Genomic DNA, 22675 nt, shown 5'->3' with positions numbered 1-22675 from the left:
GTGATTGTGGCCTCCATCTCTTCCCATCATTCCCCTGCACCGGCCCTTGGAAAGAGCGCCCTACTTAAACCCACACCTCCACCCTATCCCCATAACCCAGTAACCCCAGTTAACCTTTTTTTATGGGGAATTTGCGTGAATGAGTCAAGCTAGAACATAGAACATACAGTGCAGAAGGAGGCCATTCGGCCCATCGAGTCTGCACCGACCCACTTAAGCCCTCACTTCCACCCTATCCCCGTAACCCAATAACCCTTCCTAACCTTTTTGGTCACTAAGGGGAATTTAGCACAGCCAATCCACCTGACCTGCACATCACTGGACTGAGAGAGGAAACCGGAACACCCGGAGGAAACCCACACAGACATGGGGAGAACGTGCAAACTCCGCACAGACAGTGACCCAAGCTGGGAATCGAACCTGGGACCCTGGAGCTGCGAAGCAACAGTGCTAACCACTATGCTACTGTGCCACCCATACCACACTCCTCAGTCCTATCTCCAGAAAAACAGAGGGATTGAAATCCTAATTTTACTAAATTTAGTCTAATGGTGGAATTGAGTTCACTGGAGTGAGGCCTCTTGCTGTATGTCCCATTAGCCCGGCAGGATGGTAGCACAAGTGGATAGCACTGTGGCTTCACAGGGCCAGGGTCCCTGGTTCGATTGCCCGCTGGGTCACTGTCTGTGCGGAGTTTGCACGTTCTCCCTGTGTCTGCGTGGGTTTCCTCCGGCTGCTCCGGTTTCCTCCCAGAGTCTAATGACGTGCAGGTTAGGTGAATTGGCCATAATAAATTGCCCTCAGTGACCAAAAAGGTTAGGAGGGGTTATTGGGTTACGGGGAAAGGGTGGAAGTGAGGGCTTAAGTGGGTCTGTGCAGACTCGATGGGCCGAATGGCCTCCTTCTGCACTCTATGTTCTATGTTCTAGCTTGACTCATTCACGCAACTTTTAGTCAAGGGGCTATATTGACATGTCAATAATGAGATGTCAACTGCCTACCAAGGGATGCAAGGATGTACAACCAGACAACCATAAAAACATACACATCCACACAGCTCAGGCCGTGAAGGATTGCTGTGTGGCAGACAAGCAGAATTAGTAGCAAGACTAAGATTGAGAAACCAAAGATGACACTGTCAGCAAATACTTATTTTAATGGCACTCTTAATCCATTTATTTTCACTGGAGTTTCGAAGAGTGAGAGGGGATCTCATTGAAACTTGTGACATTCTAACAGAATTAGAGAGGGTAGATTCAGAAAGAATGTTCCCCATGGTGGGGGAGTCCAGAACCCGGGGTCACAGTTTGAGGATAAGAGGTAAACCTTTTCGGGCTGAGGTGAGGAGAAATGTCTTCACCCAGAGAGTGGCGAATCTGTGGAATTCACTGCCACAGAACGTAGTTGAGCCCAAAATGTTTTGTGGTTTCAAGAAGGAATTAGATGTAGCTCGTGGGGCTAAATAAAAATCAAGGGATATGAGGGAGGTGTGATCAGAGTATTGAATTTAATGATCAGCCATGATCATAATGAATGGCAGAGCAGGGACAAAGGGCCTCCTCCTGCTCCTATTTTCGATGTATTAACAAAGCTAATTCTTCAGTTTACTGTTTTAGCAAAGGCATGTCATACAAATGCTAATACCACAGTCATTTCTGGTTTCAAAGGACTTTTGTAATCCTTATTTTGTCCATGTACTGAAGTGTTTCATAAGCATTTGTATCATGTTGAGGAACATTTCTGCTCTGCCTCTCTTGCATTATAGCCAAATCACTGAGCTTTTGCTCTTGAAAACAGCAGGTTCTGCATAATATTGTTCAGTATTTTTCAAAGATTTAATTTTCAGTTAAGCCTCAATTCTAGGGCTTACCTCAGCAACTATACCCTGCCCCTTCATTGACTGGCCTGAAATTGAATTGTACAATCTATCCATTCGACAGGCTTTGTTTCAATTTTAGGTTTGCAAATTCTCTTTTACATTCAACTGATAAATTCTTGGTCACACTGCTCACAGATGATCGAGGACTTATTTTTTTGATGCTTACAATGGACTGTCGCAAATTTACTGAGGCGATATGTTAATTATTACTGCATAGTTTACTGATGCTTAAAGGTCCAAGCGACAGACATTGGATTCTCCGCCGGTGGGATGCTCCGTTCTGCCAGCAGGGGTTTCCCGACGGCGTGGGGCTGCCCTACAATGGGAAACCCCATTGACCAGCCGGCGAAACGGAGTATCCCACCGGCGGGGTGAAACTGAAATGTGGCGGGGCGGAGAATCCAGCCCATTATGTGAATATTTACTGGATATTTTGCAAAGTTTGCTTCAGATACAGATAAATGTTCCCCTGGTCGCACCAACATCGACTGAGTCATGTAATATTTTTATTCTACCTCCCATTTGCTTAAGATGCAAGGTTTGCTCTTCCTTCCTCCCACTCCAAAAGTTACTTTCTTATATCCAAGGCTATTAAAGGATTTCTTTCTTAATAAACTAAAAATTATTTTTAATAAACTCTCTTAACAAACTAAAAATTTATTTGATTTTCTTTTAAACCAAGGCTGCTCTTTGTTTGCTACAAAATTGGAAAGAAAGACACTGTTCACGCATCAGAGGGCAGATAAAATATTTCCTTTGGCGACGAAGGCAACATATTTAAAGTGTTAATGAGATGCAGATTGGCAACTGAAGCACCTGGTATCATGGTGGCAGGCGTAGAGGAATGGGACTGGGAAATGTTTTTATTTTTAATTCATTTTTACGAGTTGAGGGCTACACTATTGCTCTCAAGAAGGTGGTGGTGAGCTGCAGTCCATGGAGTGTATGTACACACACCCTCGGTGCTGTTTGGGAGAGAGCTTCAGGAATTTGACGTAACGACAGTGAAGGAATGGCGATATAGTTCCAAGTCGGGATGTTGAGTGACTTGGGAGGGGAACCTCCAGTTGATGATCTTCCCAGGTATCTGTTGCCCTTGCTCTTCCAGACAGTAGTGATCGTGGGTTTGGAAGGTGATGCCTAAGGAGCCTTGGTGAGTTCCTGTATTGCATCTTGTAGGTGGCACACAGGGCTGCCACTGTTCGTCGGTGGTGGAGGAAGTGACTGTTTATGGAAGCGGTAGCAATCAAGCGGGCTGATTGGATGGTGTTGAGCCTTACTTTTTTTTTTAAATTCCAATTCATGGGCTATTTAGCATACCCTGCACATCTTTGTCTTGTGGGGGTGAGACCCATGCAGACAAGGGGAGAATGTGCAAACTCCACACAGATGGTGACCCACGGCCGGGATCAAACCCGGATCCCCGCCGCTGTGAGGCAGCAGTGCTAACCACTATGCCGCCACGTGTTGAGCTTCTCGAGCGTTGCTTCTCGAGTGTTGTTGGAGCAGCACTCATCTGGGGAAGTGGGGAGTATTCCATCACGCTCCTGACTTATGCTTTGTAGGTGGTGTACGAACTTTGGAGAATCAGGAGACGAGTTACTCACCGCTGGGTTCCTAGCCTCTGACTTGCCCGGTAGCCATGGTATTGATATGGCTAGTCCAGTTCAGCTTCTGGTTGGGAGGGGGAATGCATTCCCAATGCATTCCTGCTGCTGGGATGTTTCTCAGGGACAGCCTAGGAAGTGAATCACCTGTTTGTTGCACAAAGCCAGGCAGCAATTTTTAAAAATGAAGGCCCCAAGTAATTTTGGAAGCACAAGGTGTGTTCCCCGCCCCCCCCCCCCCCCCCCAACCCCTGCACCATGGAGGCAGCCTCCTAGAAGCAGCTTGGGGGTCCATGAGAGCCAGAGGCTCCATCCCTCAAAGACGGGGACACGAATAGGAATGGTAGACCCCTCCATGGCACCAAGGGTCCAACTGGAGGGAATTCACCCTCAATCCAAGCAGCCTGCCACCTTCTCGCTTTAAAAAATATTCCACGATTTTTACACCTCAAGAACATTTTGATTTTGAGGTGCCCTCACTTTCTCAGACCTGCCTCAGCGCCGCCCACCTCTCTCAGTGGAGCTGCCAAGGAGCTGGAGAGGCCTACACCATGATTGAGTCGGCAGCACCGGGAGGCTCTCTGCTTTCCGATGAAGGTTAGAGATTATTCCACCAGTCTGGGTCCCAGCAAGTGCAGGCTTGGAACCCCATTCGATCCCAACTTTGGGATCCAGAAAATGCTGCTCGCCATTTCTGTTGTGGGTGGGATTTAGCTGAAACATCGGTGAAAGTAGAAGTTTCACATTGTTGATTAAGATTTTGAAACATTTCGATCCTATGACCAGTGCGAAAAAAAAGCACGTTTGAACTTCAAAGGAAAACTATCCTCACGGCACCAGAGAAATGTTCTCATGTTCCATTTTCTATTCGCTAGGATTCAGGAACCACAGGAATGAGGACGATGTAGCTCTATAAGTAAGAAGCTTATGCCTATAGCCACAGGGAACATGCTTCCAGGAACTTGTCAAATAAAAATAAAACAGTTGTGATGGCCCTTTTGCTTTTGGAGGAAAAAAAATGTGTTTCGTTAACGATCCATTTAAGAATGAAGCATCTCGGAAGCATGGTGGTGCAGTGGTTAGCACTGCTGCCTCATGACGCTGAGGACCCGGGTTTGATCCAAGCCCCGAGTCACTGTCCATGTGGAGTGTGCACATTCTCCCTGTGTCTGTGTGGGTCTCACTCCCACAACCCGAAGGTGTACAGGATAGTTGAATTGACGAAGCCAAATTGCCCCTTAATTGGGGAAAAAAAATAATTGGGTACTCTAAATTTTAAAAAAAGATTGAAGCATCTCTGGAGGATGGCTTCTTGTAAAAAGCAATTTGCTTCTCGTAATGGACTCCAGAATGGCCCTGCTATGGACTGAACAGATCACTCTGCCCATCGTCTTTACTGTGTAGCACTGTAATTTGTATGCTTCGCCCAATGTCTACGTATTTACATTGTGTATTTATCATATGTCCGATGTTTTTCATGTATGGAACAATCTGTCTGGATTGTACACAGAACAATACTTTTCACTGGACCGTTGTACACGTGACAATAAATCCAATCAAATCAAATATAAACTAATCTAACTGATCAAGTAACAAAGCTGTCTGGGAGATAACAATACAAAGGCAAAAGGTCAACACAAAAAGTTAATTGCAGGACGCAGTCAATTCAAGAGTGTGGTTCTCTTTAGTTTAGAATGAGCTGGTTGAAAGGAACATCTCTTTCAAGCAAGTTTTGTTGAAGTTCTGTATGCTGACTGAAAGGGTTTCGAAACCTAGAACATTGAAGGACTCACTCTCGGAGTTGGACTTCTGCAATAGCCAAGCTGGTAAGAGCATGAGAAAGAGTTCTTACGTGCAAACTCCAAAGTAAAAGAACGTTTAAAACTGAGAGAGTTCCGATCAGAGGTGGCTATACTTATGATGCTGGCAATACCCCTGTTGTATAGGGAGTCTACAACCATGGAACAGCTGAAGGATATTTGAAGGGACAGGTTTGCCAGAAGTAAATGAAAAGGCAAAAGAAATCTGAACCCTTATACAAATCTTGGAAACAGTGAAACCTTTGAAACAGTCCTCAGACGAAATGGTTAATCTTCCAAATTGATAAATATCTGCCTTGGGTTTTCTGGGAGTGTAGTTTAAATGGCAAAGGAAGCAAAATTGAGTTATGAAGTTGGGTTTAGAGCATAAGTAACTGTGTTCATTCTGCTTTTAATAACTTTAAAGTAAATGACTGCAGAGATTAGTTATTAGTATTCATGTTCTGTTTATTTAAGCAGCAAATGTTGTGACTTTATTCTTTTAGTAAATACCTGGGCGGGGATTTCCCACTCCCGGTCCTTTCAGGTGGGTTTGGTGACGGGAAGCAGAAAATCTCGTTACAAGCCTCCACGCCTGATCATTCCCCAACGCCCCACTAGACAATCCATTCACATTGTTGTGAATTACAGCCAGTCTCCAACAGCATTCACACCAGGCAGACCCATCAGAGGAGCACAGGTGAATTCATCGCTGGGGGGGAGCAAAGAGTCCATGCCTGAGCACTGCCTCCCCCGGGCAGGATGTTTCGTTTTAACTTCTGTGTACCGGGTCACCTTTAAAAATGGTGCCCCGATATATTTTTTAAGATCTATGTTGCTGGCGAGGCAGGCTCCATCAGAGCCCACCCAGCCACCTTGACTCTTTGGGACCCACCCCTTAAAGTTTTTTGAACTATGTTCCTGACAAAATGGCAGAGAAAGCTGGTGCTGACGGCTCCAACGCGGCTTTCCCCGCGCGCCATCACACACTGCGGGGAAAAAAGATAAAGTTAAATTCCGCCCCTGGGCATTTGGATAGAAAATAAAGTAAAATCATCATTGGTCTCTACCAAGGTCATTGCCCAGTACAAACATCAAACTCATTTTAATAGACAAGCCAGTTTGATTAGCGGTTGCTGAATTTGATTATTGCATTATATTGTATCGCTTCCCATGGAGCAGAGCTTTAGTCTGTATCATGTGGTCTAACAGTTGAGATTTTTCAAATTCTATCCTCCCATTTTCAGTTCTAAGTTTAATTATTAGACAGGGAGACAGTAACACAAGAGAATAAAGGTCATGTACGGCTGTGAGCGCTTATGGAAATCATTTAGATAGAAGAAGCTGCCTCCAATTTCATACCTGTGTCTCATGATGCAAATAAAAACCAGCCTCCTTACATATAGAATGAATAGAAGCAACTCATCATGGATCATCCTTTTATCACAATTATTGCACAGTAGCTTGCTCAGAGTAGCGGATTGCCATTCTAGATGGACTTTCCCATGTAAAAATTGCAAAGTCCCTGTCTCGCCCAACTTTTCTCAGTCAGGCTGGGTGAGAGAGGAGCAGCAAAGCTAACCCCTGGCTGCCATAAATGTGGTGTTGAAAGTGACAATTTAAAGGGGAAAGGTCAGTTTCAAAGATAAGTGGTTCAGACAATGGCGGGGTTGGGGGGTCCCATGCAAGGCTGGGTCTGGGAGTTTAAATAGTTACTCTGGAGTTAGCTGATTTTTTTATCCTTCCAACTCTTTCAGAGTAACTATCAGGGGAAAATTGGCAGAACCATCCGAAGTTAGCGACTTAAAATCGCTTCTGTCAGCTGGTTCCCAGCGCAATTTTCCTGAGGAAGTTAGCGCTTCGGACAATTACCAGGAAAACCCACACCTGGGAACTCCCTAGAGGGAATCTCCAGCACATCATTGGGGTATCCTCTAAATGCAACACTGGGGAACCAGGAAGTTATGGGCCATTGTTTCACAGGCAGCCCCCAACATGCAGTTTCACGTGTCAGATTGATTGTTAGATTTCTGGTGGGTTGATTTGAATCTACTCTCAACATGCATATCAAATAGTTCCCATATCAAATGCATATCAAATCAGTCCCCAGCACTGATACTGCAACTTCCACTTAGGAGTAAATTGGAAATGTAATTTACCTGTAACTGTAGGTAATCAACAGCAAGATGAAAAACTATCTGGCTACCTAAAGCAACAAAAAAGCTCTCGAGCCAAATTTATTAATCGCACATTAAATCAAAATAAGTTTTTTCAGAAGTTAGCTAATTCTCAATATATTGGCCTATTTTAAATGTGTGTTTCTGATTCATGATGTGACAGTTACTATAAGCAGATAAATATTTATTTCTCAATTTATTCCTGTACCACAGATGAAATAAAACTGCCAGTGCAACACGTTCAGCATGTATGAAAGACTAGTGACGGAAGAGTTGTGTTTGGTGGAAGGGGTAAAGGCTAAATGGCTGGAGGCCAACACTGAAGGAGGAGGTATGGAGTCAGGTGTTGCCGAGGGTGAACGCCATGTCATTGTGTGAGAGACTGAGCCTAATACAGCTAAAAAAAAGTGTTTCCAGCACACCTCACCAAGGGGTGGAAGACAGGTGTGAGAGCGCTGTTCGCGAGGACCTGCTCACCACACACACACACACACACACACATGTTCTAGTCCTGCTCCAAATTGGGAGGGGTTCTGACGGTCATTTTAATATATAATATAATAATCCTTATTGTCACCAGCAGGCTTACATTAACACTGCAATGAAGTTAACACTGTGTTGGCGATGTTAGGTATTGAGCTGGAGCCCTGTCCTTCGGTGGCTATTTTTGGAGTTCGGGATGTGCCGGAGCTGCGGATGGGTTTGGGGACAGATGACCTTGCCTTCGCCTCATCGTTGGGGCAGAAGCAGATCCTGCTGGGTCGGAGGCTAGCAATGCCGCCGAGTGCTTTGTCATGGTTAGGGGATTTCAGGGAATCTCTGCACCTCGAGAAGGTCAAATTCACCATGAGGGAGTCGATTGAAGGTCATTACCAGAGGTGGCTGCCGTTTATATTGTATTTTAGAGAGTTGGTCACTGTTAGCTGTTAAAGGCAGGTTGGAGGGAGGGGTGGGTCTTTGGGTTGAAGGGTTGTTGTTTGGGGTTCCGGTTGTTTGCACATAGAACATACAGGGCAGAAGGAGGCCATTCAGCCCATCGCGTCTGCACCGACCCAATTAAGCCCTCACTTTCACCCTATCCCCGTAACCCAATAACCCCTCCTAACCTTTTTTGGACACTAAGGGCAAATTAGCATGGCCAATCCACCTAACCTGCCCGTCTTTGGAGGGGGGTGGAAACACCAGAGTCCCCGGAAGAAACCCACGCAGACACGGGAAGAACGTGCAGACTCCGCACAGACAGTGACCCAGCGGGGAATCGAACCTGGGACGGTGGCACTGTGAAGCCACCGTGCTATCCACTTGTGCTACCTTGCTGCCCAAATACATCCATAGCTGATCAGGAGAAAACAAATACATGGTTTGTATTTTTTGTAATTTTATATAAATGCTTTAATAAACCATTTTCAAAAAAAAGAACTGCCAATTCAGTAAAGTTTACAATAATAATATTCTTTATTGTCACAAGTAGGCTTACATTAACACTGCAATGAAGTTACTGTGAAAAGCCCCTAGTCGCTACATTCCGGCACCTGGTCAGGGACACAGAGGAAGAATTCCTTAAAGTTCAAATAACATTGCCAGGTAAACTATTACTGGTAACGGAATGGGTAAAATAGTTTTATAATGCAACAAAAAGTAGGGTCACAAAAACACTGGATAAAATATTACTCATACCGCCATACAGAACTTTAAAGAACCAATACTGAAGAGTCAAGCAAGCCGATAGAAGCAATCCCCAGCAGACAGTTTTCTAGTGTGAAGAGAGTGAGCAGGTAGAAATATCACCGACTTCAGTTTGGGACCAATTTGCATAGGCTTCCTTTAAACGAGAAGCTAGAATGAATTTTCACACGTGCATTGGAAGACCTCCAAAATCATTGAAAAGTGTTGCATATGCTGAATTTGTCATTTCGCTAACAGGAACTCTGATCATCTCACCCAATTTGGCAAAGCATGCTCATGGATCGCATGCCTACACTCATGCACGAGGAAGCCTATATTGCAAGCCAAAACAATAAGCCCATCAAACTGTTATAATAGTCTCCTTGTCAGAAATATTGGCCCAAATCCTCCAATCAAAGTCTGAACCATTGCGGAGAATCACGCAGAAGATATTTCCCTTTTTATGGCACTAACTCCGTAAAAAAGTTAAAATTTCAGTGTGAATGGTAATGAATGGACAGCGCGGTAGCACAGTGGTTAGCACTGTTGCTTCACAGCTCCAGGGACCCGGGTTCGATTCCCGGCTTGGGTCACTGTCTGTGCAGAGTCTGCACATTTTCCCCGTGTCTGCATGGGTTTCCTCCGGGTGCTCCGGTTTCCTCCCACAAGTCCTGAAGACATGCTGTTAGGTAATTTGGACATTCTGAATTCTCCCTTTGTGTACCCAAACAGGCGCCGGAATGTTGGCGACGAGGGGCTTTTCACAGTAACCTCATTGCAGTGTTAATGTAAGCCTACTTGTGACAATAAAGATTATAAAGATTATTATTATGAATGAATCTTAGTAAATGGGTGAGGAGATGAATGAGTGAACAGATGGGGGGGGGGGGGGTGAGGTTAGTGGGGAAGTGGGTTGGGTGGCAGATGGATAAAGTGGTGGCATGGCAGATGGGTCAGGGGTAGTTGTGTTGGGTCAGGAGGGGTTGACAGGACAAGGGCTGGGGGTGGGGGGTTATTCAATGAGAGGGATCAGGGATCACTTGTACAGTTACACAAAGTTAGGCTCAGATTGTTTGTCTAACATTTCCTGGCTAACTATCCAAGTCAGTCAGAGACTGTTTCGGAGGGTCCCAGGGAGCAGGGAAATTACCCAGATGGTCAAACTTGCAGGGCAATTGGGACTTCCACAGCATCACAAGGTGCACTGTGGGTTCTACATCCAATTTCCAACCAGCTGAAGACCACAAAGCCTGGGTCAGTGTCTTTAGAGGTGTCTTCACCCACCTTGGCTCAATGTTAAACATCTTTTTATTTCCTACTCTATTGCCCAAATATTCCCTGCTAAAAAAAAACTGATGTATCTATCCACAGATGATCAGGAGAAAACAGGAAAACAGGTCTGGATAAAAATCTGCCTCCAACAATGTTCTGCTGTTAATTAGTGAATCACTTCATATCATTTGTCTGCTAATCCTGACATTCAAAGAAAAGAAAAAAACAATTTTAGGAGTACAAATGCAGCCAATATACAGGCAGCATAACTTCATCCGTCACAAGCCTACACATCCATGCCTGACACAAATAGAGTGCCTAGTGTGTTGCTACTGCCAATAAAGGCCTCCATGCAATATCTTCACACAGGCATACGTTAGATACCAGGGTGAATTTTATGTGGCAACGTTTTGCTTGCCCACCCCTCTGATGGGGGAAAAGGCTGGCCTTAACAAACTGAGAGTGGGATTCCCATTTCTGAGGCACAAGAAGTCCAGTCTTCAGGACAAACCTGCCAATCCAATTGGCAGGCAGCTGAGTGGTCCCAGCAGCACCAGAACTCAGTAGGGGTCACTATTGGTAGTTCCATGGAAGAACGTGGATGCCAAACTTAAAGTCCAGGTTTTTGGTTGGGGAGGGATCAAGGACCCGAGGGAGGGGTTTGCGTTCTTGGTGGTCAACAGATGAGGCACAAAAGGAGGGGTTACCATCCTCGGGGGTGCCCAATCCTAGGGGGTGCCCGGATGAGCTCGGGGCACCCTCAAAAGGAGGTATTCTCTCTTCCTTCCCACCTTTTTGCCTAAGCTCATGAAAGAGTATGTTAGCCTCCATTGTTCCACCTTCCACGATCCGCCATATTTTAGCGGAGGAAACCTGGCCTCCATAGGCCTAAGGGTTGGTCAGGCTGGCTGATGCCACTCAATTTATGGGAGACAGAGGGAACCTAATCCATTTCACATCCCCCACACCAGCAAATATAATCGCAAGGGATTATAAAAGTTCTCTACCTCCTCCACGTTAGTGACAATACGTTAATGATGTTAAAAGTTATTTTTAATTCATTGCTGAACACAAGTCATCTTAGGAACAGGAAAAGGTCATCACGTTTATCAAACATGTCCCTTTTGCATCCAACTGCCCATCGTCTCACCCTTCTTTTGCCTGAATTGCATCCAGCGAACCCATTTGTTCTCTACATTGCATACCCTTTGCCTAGTAACTCACTCAATAACTCACCGCCCCTCCACCCCCGCCCCCCCCCCCCCCCCTCCCTCGCCCAAAAGGTTTTAAATTTCCTACTTATTCACCTTGGACCAGATTTTAACTTGAATTAGGACATTTCCCAACTCGCTAGACACACCTCCAGTGGGGGCTGCGTGATGGAGCGTGGCTCGCTCACCCTGGAAGTGCATCACAGGTGGTAATGTGGGTGTCGGCCAGTGAGTCTCAAGGCAGACTGGTTAGAAGACCTGCCCTGGTTCCCGAGTGCTTTGGCCTTGCTTTTTTAGAAGTTGTTCGCCCACATGCCCCTCATATCGTCCATGCCACCTCGATAGGCACTCACACACCATTCACCATGGGCAAAGCTCAGGAGCCACATGAAGATATGACATGGAGACAGACCCTTTGGTCCAAACTGGTCCATGCCAACCAAAAAGCCCATCTAAGCTAACGCCATCTGCCTGCACGATGAAAAAAAATCTCGCATTCTTACACACTTGATGGTGAAAACAATTCCCATTCATTAAATCCATTCAGAACTTTTAAATCTCTCATTTTCATTTTTAATTAAAAAAACATCTATTTCAATTAACCATAAAGACAAATATTTTAATAACTTACTTATGTTGTCTATCAACCTGTGAACTAGGAAGCTCCTGCTGAGACAATTGTAGCTTTTGAAACTCAACCAAGCATTTATAATGCCAGAATAAATGGGGCAACAAAGATCTCTATCAAAACTGCATGAACAGATGCTAATATGTTTTCCAAACTCACGCCTGTCAATCAACAGATTGTTTTTGAAAACTTAACAATAGCTGCAACATTTTTTTTTAAGATTAAAGAGCGGGGAATTTAATAAACCTCAGATCATGACATTATCCACCCTGAATAGCATTTACATCTTCTCCAATTTGCCGCTTCCACACTGCAGGTTATGCAGCAGCAAAACTGATATCTGTTTGAACTCTCCACTCATTTTAAGTGGACCACCAGATTCATGGTTCATGTGCAAATCACGCTCATTATTGTCAAATAATGGTTTTCGCCAGAAATGAGAGTGGGCTTTTTAACTGCACCCCCCCCCCCCCCATGCTTTTTAGGTCAACGGAGATTTAGAGCTCCATGAAAATCTGGCCCCTATGTGCATGTTATTTGCTATATTGCCCAAGTGTCACAGACAGGAATGTGTGTGTGGCTGGGGGAGGACGGACTAATTTTAAAAGTACTAATTTGTCCACTCACCAGCCACCCATAAACAGAAAAGAGTTTCAATTTGCTTCATCCTTTGAATGGGCCGGCATAAGTCCCAACCCCTCGGTTTTGTTGCATTTGAATTTCTATTAATAACCCCACGCAAACTCTGATAGGATGAATTCGAAGGTTAGTTTATTTGCACACACACACACACTATTGCGGGAGGGTAGCAACATTGCCTCCTTTACACATACTGCAAAATAAGGACAGAGAAAAGATTTCCAGTGCGGACCACAGAGAAGCAAATGTTGTCTCACATGGGTTCCAGCGCCCAGAATCGAATTCCCATGAGGTATTCCTTCACGGAGGTTGGTGGGCTGAAAACCAATTCTGCTTAATTCACTTTTCCAGTGTGTTGACTTTGCATGATGAGATAAGCATGCAGAGTTGAATCAGTATTGTGGGCGGTAGTACAAGAGAATCAGTATAGATGGGCATCAGGCATGCAGTCTGGGAAGAGCCCTTTTCTTGTGATTGTTAGATGGTAAAATGGCAGCCTGAATTTAAGTACAGTAAGGCAATATAACTTGTTCCACCAGGTAGGGGTGCACATCACATGACTCCCACCACTCCACATCATCTTTGACAAGGGATGTATAACCCTGATCTAGCACCCAAGGTGATTAAAGTTCTCAACCATTAAGGCTTGAAGGAAAGGTTGCATGGCCGTTTGACCTCGCAGACGAGTAGGCTCCAGTTGGTCAACCTGGGTTAGGAGATGCAGATGGCCTTTGTATAGTTCTCTTTCAAAATAACAAGGTGCTCTTTTGCATCAATATTGCCGGACAGCTCTTTTTGTTCGAGGGTCGCAGACAGACATAGCTTCAGCCATCTTCAGCTATTTTAAAAGGTCTTTGTCCAATAGCCATTAAGATATTCATACATATTTTATTTTTTTAAATATACAGTGAGGTCCCCCTTACACCAAGCCAACCTCACATTGATCAATCATAATATTTAAAATTAAAGTTAGATTGCCCAGCAGTTAATCCTTTAAGGGAAAAAAGCACACATTCCTTAACCTTGCCACACAACATATATTCTTGGCATCTCAAATCGTCATGTTTGTTTGGTTCAGTGCAGTCTTCAGAATTTCCATCAAAATTTTCCAATGTAAATTTTTTTTTAAAAATTATTCATGCTATCACTGGCAAAGCGGGCATTCCTTACTCATCCAGAGCCTGACAAGGTGGTGGTCAGCCATTCTCCTGGAACCAGCTGTCCAATGGCATCATCAGGCCATGCCACTCCCTTCAACATTACTCTCCAATGGTCTTGGACATGTAACCTTCTTCAGCCAAATAAAATAGCATGAGCACACGAGACAAATTCCCCTCCTAATTTAAAACACATCCCCAAATCCACTCTCTCCAAGAGAAAGGGGGGGGATGTTAAAAACCAATCCCTTTATCCTGTGAGTATAAATGCCATGATTCATCTCGATGTGTAAAATTCAGATCAACTAATGCATCATCCATGGTATTGTTAACCGTAAGATGGGGAATTCGCTGTTTCTGTTACGCACCATTAGCAGAGCTAGTGACTAAGTTCAAATTGCATTTTTGTTCTCTCCCTCCAGAGATGCCAGAAACGCTGAGTAATTTGATAATTTCTGTCTTTATTGCACAATTCATTGCAGGGTTGCAATTCTGAAAGAGCTAAATAAGTGATTAGATTGTTCCAGGCCAGTTTTTGTTTCAGTAGATTGTGATGACTTTGTTGCTGAATTAGAAATAGTATATTTAAATCAAATCAGCTTCAAGAAATTTGTAAATCATTTGTTTGCAGCTTGTGTGTTACAAAGATGAACATAGGTGTACAGAATACATTACTAAATTAGTAAATCTCCAGTGGTATCACAGACTGTATTAGCCGAGATTGCAAATGGTTGTCTTCAGGTGTTGTCTCTCTCTCCTTTAAGTCTGCCATTATCACCCCTTTCATTAATAAAACAACCCTTGATCCCACTATCCTTGCAAACAACCGCCCCATCGCCAACCTCCCTTTCCTCTCCAAGAGTCCTTGAAAAAGTGTCATCACCTCCCAAATCAATTCCAATCTTCCCTGGAACTTCCATGTTTGAATCCTTCCAAACTGAGTTCCTGATGCTACCAAAGCTCTTAGCAAAGGTCACAAATTATATCCTATGTGACCATGGTGAAGGGAAACTATTTCTCCTCGTCCAGTCTGCAGCCTTTGGCATGATTGGCCACACCATCTGCACAAATGCTCCTCCACTGGGTGGGACTGCACTCACCTGGTTCCATCAATCACATCACAACCAGAGAATTACTTGCAATGGCTCCTCTTCCTGTTCCCGCATTGCTACTACTAAAGTCTCCCAAGGATCCATCCTCACCCACCCCCACCCCCCTCCTATTTCTCATTGATATATTGATCCTTGGTAACATCATCCATAAAGGAACAATGTTAGAATTCACATGTACACTAATGACACTCAGCCACTTTTGCCAAGTTGTCAGGCTGTATATCTGACATCCAAAACTGGATGAGCAGAAATTTCTTCCAATTAAATTTGTGAAGACTGAAGCCATTTTTTGCCCACCCCCCTCTCCAAACTCCATTCCCCAGCTCCCAACTCCCTTCTTCTCCCCATCAACTGTCTGAATTAAGAAATTAAGCCAGTCTGTCACAACCTTGGTGTCACATCTGATCAGGAGAGTTTCCATCCTCATGCGCCTGCTATGGCCACCTATTTCAACCTCCAGGTCATCGCTGGACTTTGCCCCGGTCTCAGCTTGTCTGCTCCCTGAACCCTCATCCATGTCTTGTTACTTCCAATGCACCCCTGGCTGGTCCCCATATTCTAACATCTGATGTCATCCAAAGCTCAGCTTCCTACATCTTAATTTGCAGCAAATACACGTAAATCATGTTTTAAATGGTACATTTTGAACAGATCCAGCAACTCAAGACTGGGCAACCATGAGGTGCTGTGGCCATAAACAGCAGCAGAATTGTACCCAACCACAATCTAACCTCATGGCTTGGCATATCTTCCACTCTGCTACCAAGCCAGTGGATCAACCCTGGTTCAATGAAGAGTGCATGAGGGCATGCCAGGAGCAACACCAGGCAAACCTAAAAATGAGCTGGTGAAGCAACAACACAGGACTACTTGTCTGCCAAACAGCATCAGCAGCAAGTAATAGACAGAGCTAAGGAATTCCACAACCAACGGATCAGATCTAAGCTCTACAGTCCTGTCACATCCAGCCATCAATGGAGGCGAAAAGTTAAACAACTCACTGGAGATGGAGGCTCCACAAATATTCCCAACCTCAATGATGGAGAGCCCAATAGATCAGTGCTAAATAGAAGGCTGAAGCTTTGGCAATAATCTTCCGCCAGAAAGGTCAAGTGGATGATCCATTTTAGCCTCCTCCAAAAATCCCCACCATCACAGGTATCAGTCTTCAGCTGATTCGATTCGCTCCACGTGATATCAAGAAACAGCTGAAGGCACTAGATACTGCAAAGACTGTGGGCCTCAACAATATTCCAGCAATCAGAGCTTGCCGTGCCCCTAGCCAAGCAGTTCCAGAGCAGCACTGGTACCAACCCGGCAATGTGTGAAAATTGCCCAGATATGCCCTGTGCACAAGCAGGACAAATCCAACCTGACCAATTACTGCCCTCTCAGCCCACGCTCAATCATCAGTGAAGTAATAGAAGGGATAATCAATGTGCTATCAAGTGGCATTTGCTTAGCAATAACCTACACTCAGTTTGGGTTGCACCAGGGCCACACAGCTCCTCACCTCACTCCAGCCTTACTTTAAACAGCTGAACCCCAGCCACAAGAATGACTGCCCATGATATCAAGGCCACATTTGACCAAGTGTGACATCAAGGAGCCCGAGCAAAATTGAAGTCAATGGGAATCAAGGAGAAAACTCTCCATTGGTTGGAGTCATACCCCGCACAAAGGAAGATAGTTGTGGTTGTTGGAGGTCAATCATCTCAATTCCAGGGTATCACTGCAGAAATTCCTCAGTGTAGTGTCCTAAGTCCAACCAACTTCAGGTGATCAGTCACTTGGACAGTTCAATCACGTGATGCACTGATGACATCATCGGCAATTTGGGCAGGTGAACAGTCAGGCTATGCTAGCAGGCTGTGTGACAACACCTTTCCAATAAAGTTCTGGTTTGTTTTGTATCTTCATGGCCTGCAAGCTTAACCTGCAACATGCAGGTGGACTGGAAAAATCAGGTTAGCAGTGGATCCGAAAATAAGGAATTTGTGGAATGTTTAAGAGATTATTTTTGGAGCAGCTTGTGATAGAGCCCATTAGGGGACAATTCTGGATTTGGTGATGTGTAATGAGGCAGACCTGATTAGGGATCTTAAGATGAAGGAACCCTTGGGGAGCAGTGACCACAACATGATTGAATATACCCTGCAGTTTGAGAGGGAGAAGCTGGAATCAGATGTAACGGGATTACAATTAAATAAGGGTAACTACAAAGACATGAGGGAGGAGCTGGCCAGAGTTGATTGGAAAAGGAGCCTAGCAGGTAAGACAGTGAAACAGCAATGCAGAGGTTTTTGGGGGTTATTCGGAAAGCACAGCAGAAATTCATCTCAAGGAGGAGGAAACATGCTAAGGGGAGGACAAGGGGTTGACGAGGGAGGTCAAGGACAGTATAAGCAAAAGAAAAAGCATACAAAGTGGCGAGAATTAGTGGCAGAGGATTGGGAATCCTTTAAAAGTGAGCAGAGGACAACTAAAAAAGCAATAAGGGGAGAGAAGATAAAATATGAGTGCAAGCTAGCTAGTAATATAAAAGAAGATAAAAGAGTTTTTTTCAATGTATAAAAGGTAAGAGAGAGGCAAAAGTAGATATTGGACCACTGGAAAATGTGGCTGGAAAAGTAATAAGTAAAAGTGGACGAACTGAATAGTTACTTGGCATCAGTCTTCACGGTAGAAGACACCAGTGGGATGCCAGAGCACCAGGAGAATCTGGGGTCAGAGGTGAGTGCAATGTCCATCACTAAGGAGAAGGTTCTGGAGAAACTGAAAGGTCTGAAGGTGGATAAGTCACCTGGACCAGATGGATTACACCCCAGGGTTCTAAATGAGATAGCGGAGGAGATTGTGGAGGCATTGATCGTGATCTTTAAGAATCACTGGAGGCAGGAAGGGTCCCATAAGACTGGAAAGTGGCTAATGTAACACCACTGTTTAAGAAGGGAGGGAGGCAGAAGATGGGAAATCATAGGCCGGTTAGCCTGACTTTGGTCATTGATAAGATTTTTAGAGTCCGTTATTAAAGATGAGATCGCGAAGTACTTGGAAGTGCATGATAAAATAGGACTCAATTAGCACGGCTTTGTCAAAGAGAGGTCATGTCTGACAAATCTGTTAAGAGTTCTTTGAGGAGTAACAAGGAAGTTAGACAAAGGAGAACCAGTGGGCGTGATGTATTTAGATTTCCAGAAGGCCTTTGACACGGTGCCACATAGGAGATTGTTAAATAAGTTAAGAGCCCATGGTGTTAAGGGTAAGATACTGGCATGGATAGAGGATTGGCTGACTGGCAGAAGGTAGAGAGTGAGGATAAAGAGGTCTGTTTCAGGATGGCAGCCGGTGACCAGTGGTGTGGCTCAGGGGTCGGTGCTGAGGCCACGACTTTGCACAATATACATTAATTATCTGGAAGAAGGAACGGAAAGCACTGTTGTTAAGTTTGCAGAAGATACAAAGATCTGTAGGAGGGACAGGTAGTATTGAGGAAGCAAGGGGGCTGCAGAAGGATTTGGACAGATTAGGAGAGTGGGCAATGAAGGGCAGATGAAATACAATGTGGAAAAGTGTGAGGTTTTGCACTTTGGAAGGAGGAATTTAGGCTTGGACTATTTTCTAAGTGGGGAAATGCTGAGGAAATCAGAAGCACAAAGGGACTTGGGAGGCCTTGTTCACAATTCTTTTAAGGTTAATGTGCAGGTTCAGTCGGTAGTTAGGAAGGCAAATGCAATGTTAGCATTCATGTCAAGAGGGCTAGAATACAAGAGCAGGGATGTACTTCTGAGGATGTATCAGGCTCTGGTCAACCCTATTTTTTTTGGAGTTGTGAGCAGTTTTGGACCCCATACCTAAGGATGTGCTGGCCTTGGAAAGAGTCCAGAGGAGGTTCACAAGAATGATCCCTGGAATGAAGAGCTTGTCGTATGAGGAACGGTTGAGGACTCTGGGTCTGTACACGCTGGAGTTTAGAAAGATGAGGGGTGGGGGGGATCTTATTGAAACTTACAGGATACTGCGAGGCCTGGATAGAGTGAAGCGGATGTTTCCACTTGTAGGAACAACTAGAACCAGACGATACAATCTCAGACTAAAGAGACGATCCTTTAAAACAGAGATGAGGAGAAATGTCTTCAGCCAGAGGGTGGTGAATCTGTGGAACTCTTTGCCGCAGAAGGCTATGGAGGCCAAGTCACTGAGTGTCGTTAAGACAGAGATAGATAGATTCTTGATGAATAAGGGCATCCAGGGTTACGGGGATGAGGCAGGAGAATGGGGATGAGAAAAATATCAGCCATGATTGAATGGCAGAGTAGACTCGATGGAGCAGCAGTGTACCATGCACTGCAGGAACCCACAAAGGCTCCTTCGGCAGCACCTTCCAAACTCACAACCACTGTCATCTGGAAGGACAAGGGCAGTAATTACGTGGAATACCACCACTTGCAAGCTCCCCTCCAAGCCACTCACCCTCCTGACTTGGAAATGCATGACCATTCCTTTACTGTGACTGGGCCAAAATACTGGAACTCCCTCCCTTACCTATTATCTCAAACACAGGTCCTGTCAAAGAAAGGACCAGGCTATGGAATGGCGACAGAAAACAGCACACAATTTAAAATTAAAGTCGGCTCACATTTAATTTTATATTGATGAGGAAAAACAAAGGGTGCGATCGAACAGCCACACTGAGCCTGCAGCGCAGCTTGAACGATAGTAGCCGGGAGACCCTGCTCCTGGGTTTACCTAGCTCACAATGCCTCGCGGGATTGACGTTGCAATATAAATAATGGGCGGGATCACTTTTTGGAAAATCTGCATTTTAAAGCGAGACAGCTAGTCTCACTTTAACGTGCAGATTCCAAAGGCATTGGGATATATCTCCTTCCCCTCGGAGACCTGGGGCAAGCGCCATTCAGTAATGGTCTCCGCAAACGGGGACAAGAGGGAACGGCACTCGTGTGGGGTTCTCCCAGGGATTGGGGCAACCCAGTGCATGCTCCTTGGGCAGGGTGGTACCCTGTAACTGCTGGTGCCACCTGGACACCCTTACACTGCCACATGGACACCTTGGCACTGCCAAGTTGCCAAGCTGGGATTTTCTGCAAGGTGGCGATCGAGCCGGTTTTGGGAGGAGGGGGGATGTCAGGGACCCTCCCCTGGTGCATTGGGGCTTGGTGGGGGGGGGGCCTTTTGGGGGCTCCAGGGATCGGGGCACCATTCCCACTACACTGAGGAGTTCCGGCAAGCGGAGCTCCTCGGTGTACAGTGCGGGCCTATGTGCGGCCTCGGCCAAGCATTCCCCGCTGCAGCCCCCATCTGACCAGGGTGCCACTTTTATAGCATTTTGATTATCGACGCTGAGTGCTGGGAAACACGCGGCTAAACACACTCATTATGGGACTTTGCTCCCATTTAGTTAAATCCTGCCTAAAGATTTTCACACTTGAGACCACGAAAAACATCTTAGGATCACGTATCAGTAATGTTAATGTGGCACCACCCAAACCATATAAATACCTGACGATAAATTACGGACTTTAAATAAAAAGGAGGGATCCTGTAACTAGCATTTATTGGCCCGAATTCTCCAGTCCCTCAACCGTGTGTTCCTTGGCTGCGTGCCATTTGCTGGCAACGGGATTCTATACTCCCATTGCTTGTCAAAGAGATTGCCCATTGAAGCCACCCCACACCTCTGGTAAATCCACGGGCAAGAGCGCGGTGCTGGCGGGAAAAGCGAATTGCAATGGCCCGAGAATTCCGCCCATTATATGTTTATCTGATCGCACTGGTGAAACAGAGATTTTGTTGGCTGACCATCTCCTACTATATCATAGATCATAGAATTTACAGTGCAGAAGGAGGCCATTCGGCCCATCGAGTCTGCACCAGCTCGTGGAAAGAGCACCCTACCCAAGGTCAACACCTCCACCCTATCCCCATAACCCAGTAACCCCACCCAACACTAAGGGCAATTTTGGTCACTAAGGGCAATTTATCATGGCCAATCCACCTAACCTGCACATCTTTGGATTGTGGGAGGAAACCGGAGCACCCGGAGGAAACCCACGCACACACGGGGAGGGTGTGCAGACTCCGCACAGACAGTGACCCAAGCCGGAATCGAACCTGGGACCCTGGAGCTGTGAAGCAATTGTGCTATCCACCATGCTACCGTGCTGCCCACGGTATGAACATCCACTATTTTGTATCTTTTTCTTTAAAAGAGATTTTTTCTTGTTCAGATTTATTCATACAAATGCCACGAGCTCTGGTCAGAAGTGTCAAATCCCTGTCCCTTAAATTACAAACCATTTATATTCCCTAATCCCAGAAGCCCCATCTAAAACAGCATTGGGAAACATGAACACTGGCCTTGATGAGCATTCATGCTCAGATACCTTCCTCCAGATCCCAACACTAGGACTGTCGATAGGTAATGGTTAATTTTCTTAATTTACATTAAAAATAATTTACTTTTTAAAATGTGTAAGGCAAGACTTTGATGAATTAGGTCTGTAGAATACCCAAATGACAAAGATAGTTAATTGCAGGATAGCTCCTACCCAAGAATGCCAGGGGTACTGATGTTAGCTTACATTTCTTTGAGGTATTTCACACTGTGGTCCCTCATTCCGCAGGGTGTTGCTTAAATCTAAATTCAACACAAGTCAATCACTGGGAAGCAATTTTAAAGTGCACCGATTTTACTACAAAATTCTGCCCGCACTACAATTGCTGTTTAATTAAAGAACCTTTTACTAGCCACCCCATCACAGGAGAGATGTGATTACAAGCTTAGCTTCCCGTGTGAATACAAATGATCGCATCATTTCATTCTGTACACAAATTAGCAAAACCAACAATCAGAAACTGCAATCGCAACACAATTACTAGGTGGGTCACGGAACTTGGAATTTATTTTTTAAAAATACAACACATAATCCTAAACGATTGATAATCAGTACTGATACAAGAACATATATTGCCTGGTCTTTAATTCTGTATTTGTTATTCTCAGTTACCATTGCAGCAGTCTAGACAGAACGGACCATGCTGGAGCCTCGACTGGTCGTCATCATTCTCTGTCCTGTTTTAATTATTAAAATGATAAAATGAGCAAATTGTATCATGATCCATCGTTTCCATGGCAATAAATTTCCAATGCCCCGATGTTATCTTTTCCAGGCAAGAAAAGTGAAAGTTGAAGCAAGTGTTTGTGATTTCTAGTCAAACATCTATTGATAATGCCCTTCAGCCCATGCTTGAGAAAGCTGATGTATAGCAAGGTAAGAAGGTTACTAGATTAGTAAATGAAGTAGTTGTGACTAACTCCTGAAAGTGAGCCAGTCATGGGCTCCAGAGGACTTCACTGCTCCTTAATGGACAAGCTCTTGAATGGGGACAGTAATAGGCAGAAAAACTGGAGGCCTCACCTTTCCAGGGAAAAAAATGGTGATTTAGAGAGGGGAAACCTGTACAGTTGAGAAAGATATGAAAGAGGAACTTTAACCTACTTGTGT

General features: G+C 44.9%; 1 protein-coding gene and 1 long non-coding RNA gene across 5 annotated transcripts in view; one reads left to right on the top strand and one right to left on the bottom strand.

The window, feature by feature from the left end:
- The window catches only part of tub (TUB bipartite transcription factor), a 589124-nt gene that overhangs the window by 565496 nt on the left and 953 nt on the right, over window positions 1-22675 (bottom strand). The gene's annotated exons all lie outside the window — the stretch shown is intronic.
- LOC140384600 (uncharacterized) lies at window positions 5161-22276 on the top strand. Its single transcript, XR_011933101.1, has 3 exons — window positions 5161-5312; window positions 7676-7793; window positions 22174-22276. It is a non-coding gene; the product is annotated as an uncharacterized lncRNA (long non-coding RNA).

This window comes from Scyliorhinus torazame, chromosome 10 (genome assembly GCF_047496885.1).
Source record: "Scyliorhinus torazame isolate Kashiwa2021f chromosome 10, sScyTor2.1, whole genome shotgun sequence".
Lineage (NCBI taxonomy): Eukaryota > Metazoa > Chordata > Chondrichthyes > Carcharhiniformes > Scyliorhinidae > Scyliorhinus > Scyliorhinus torazame.
This window is presented reverse-complemented; position numbering and strand designations above follow the sequence as displayed.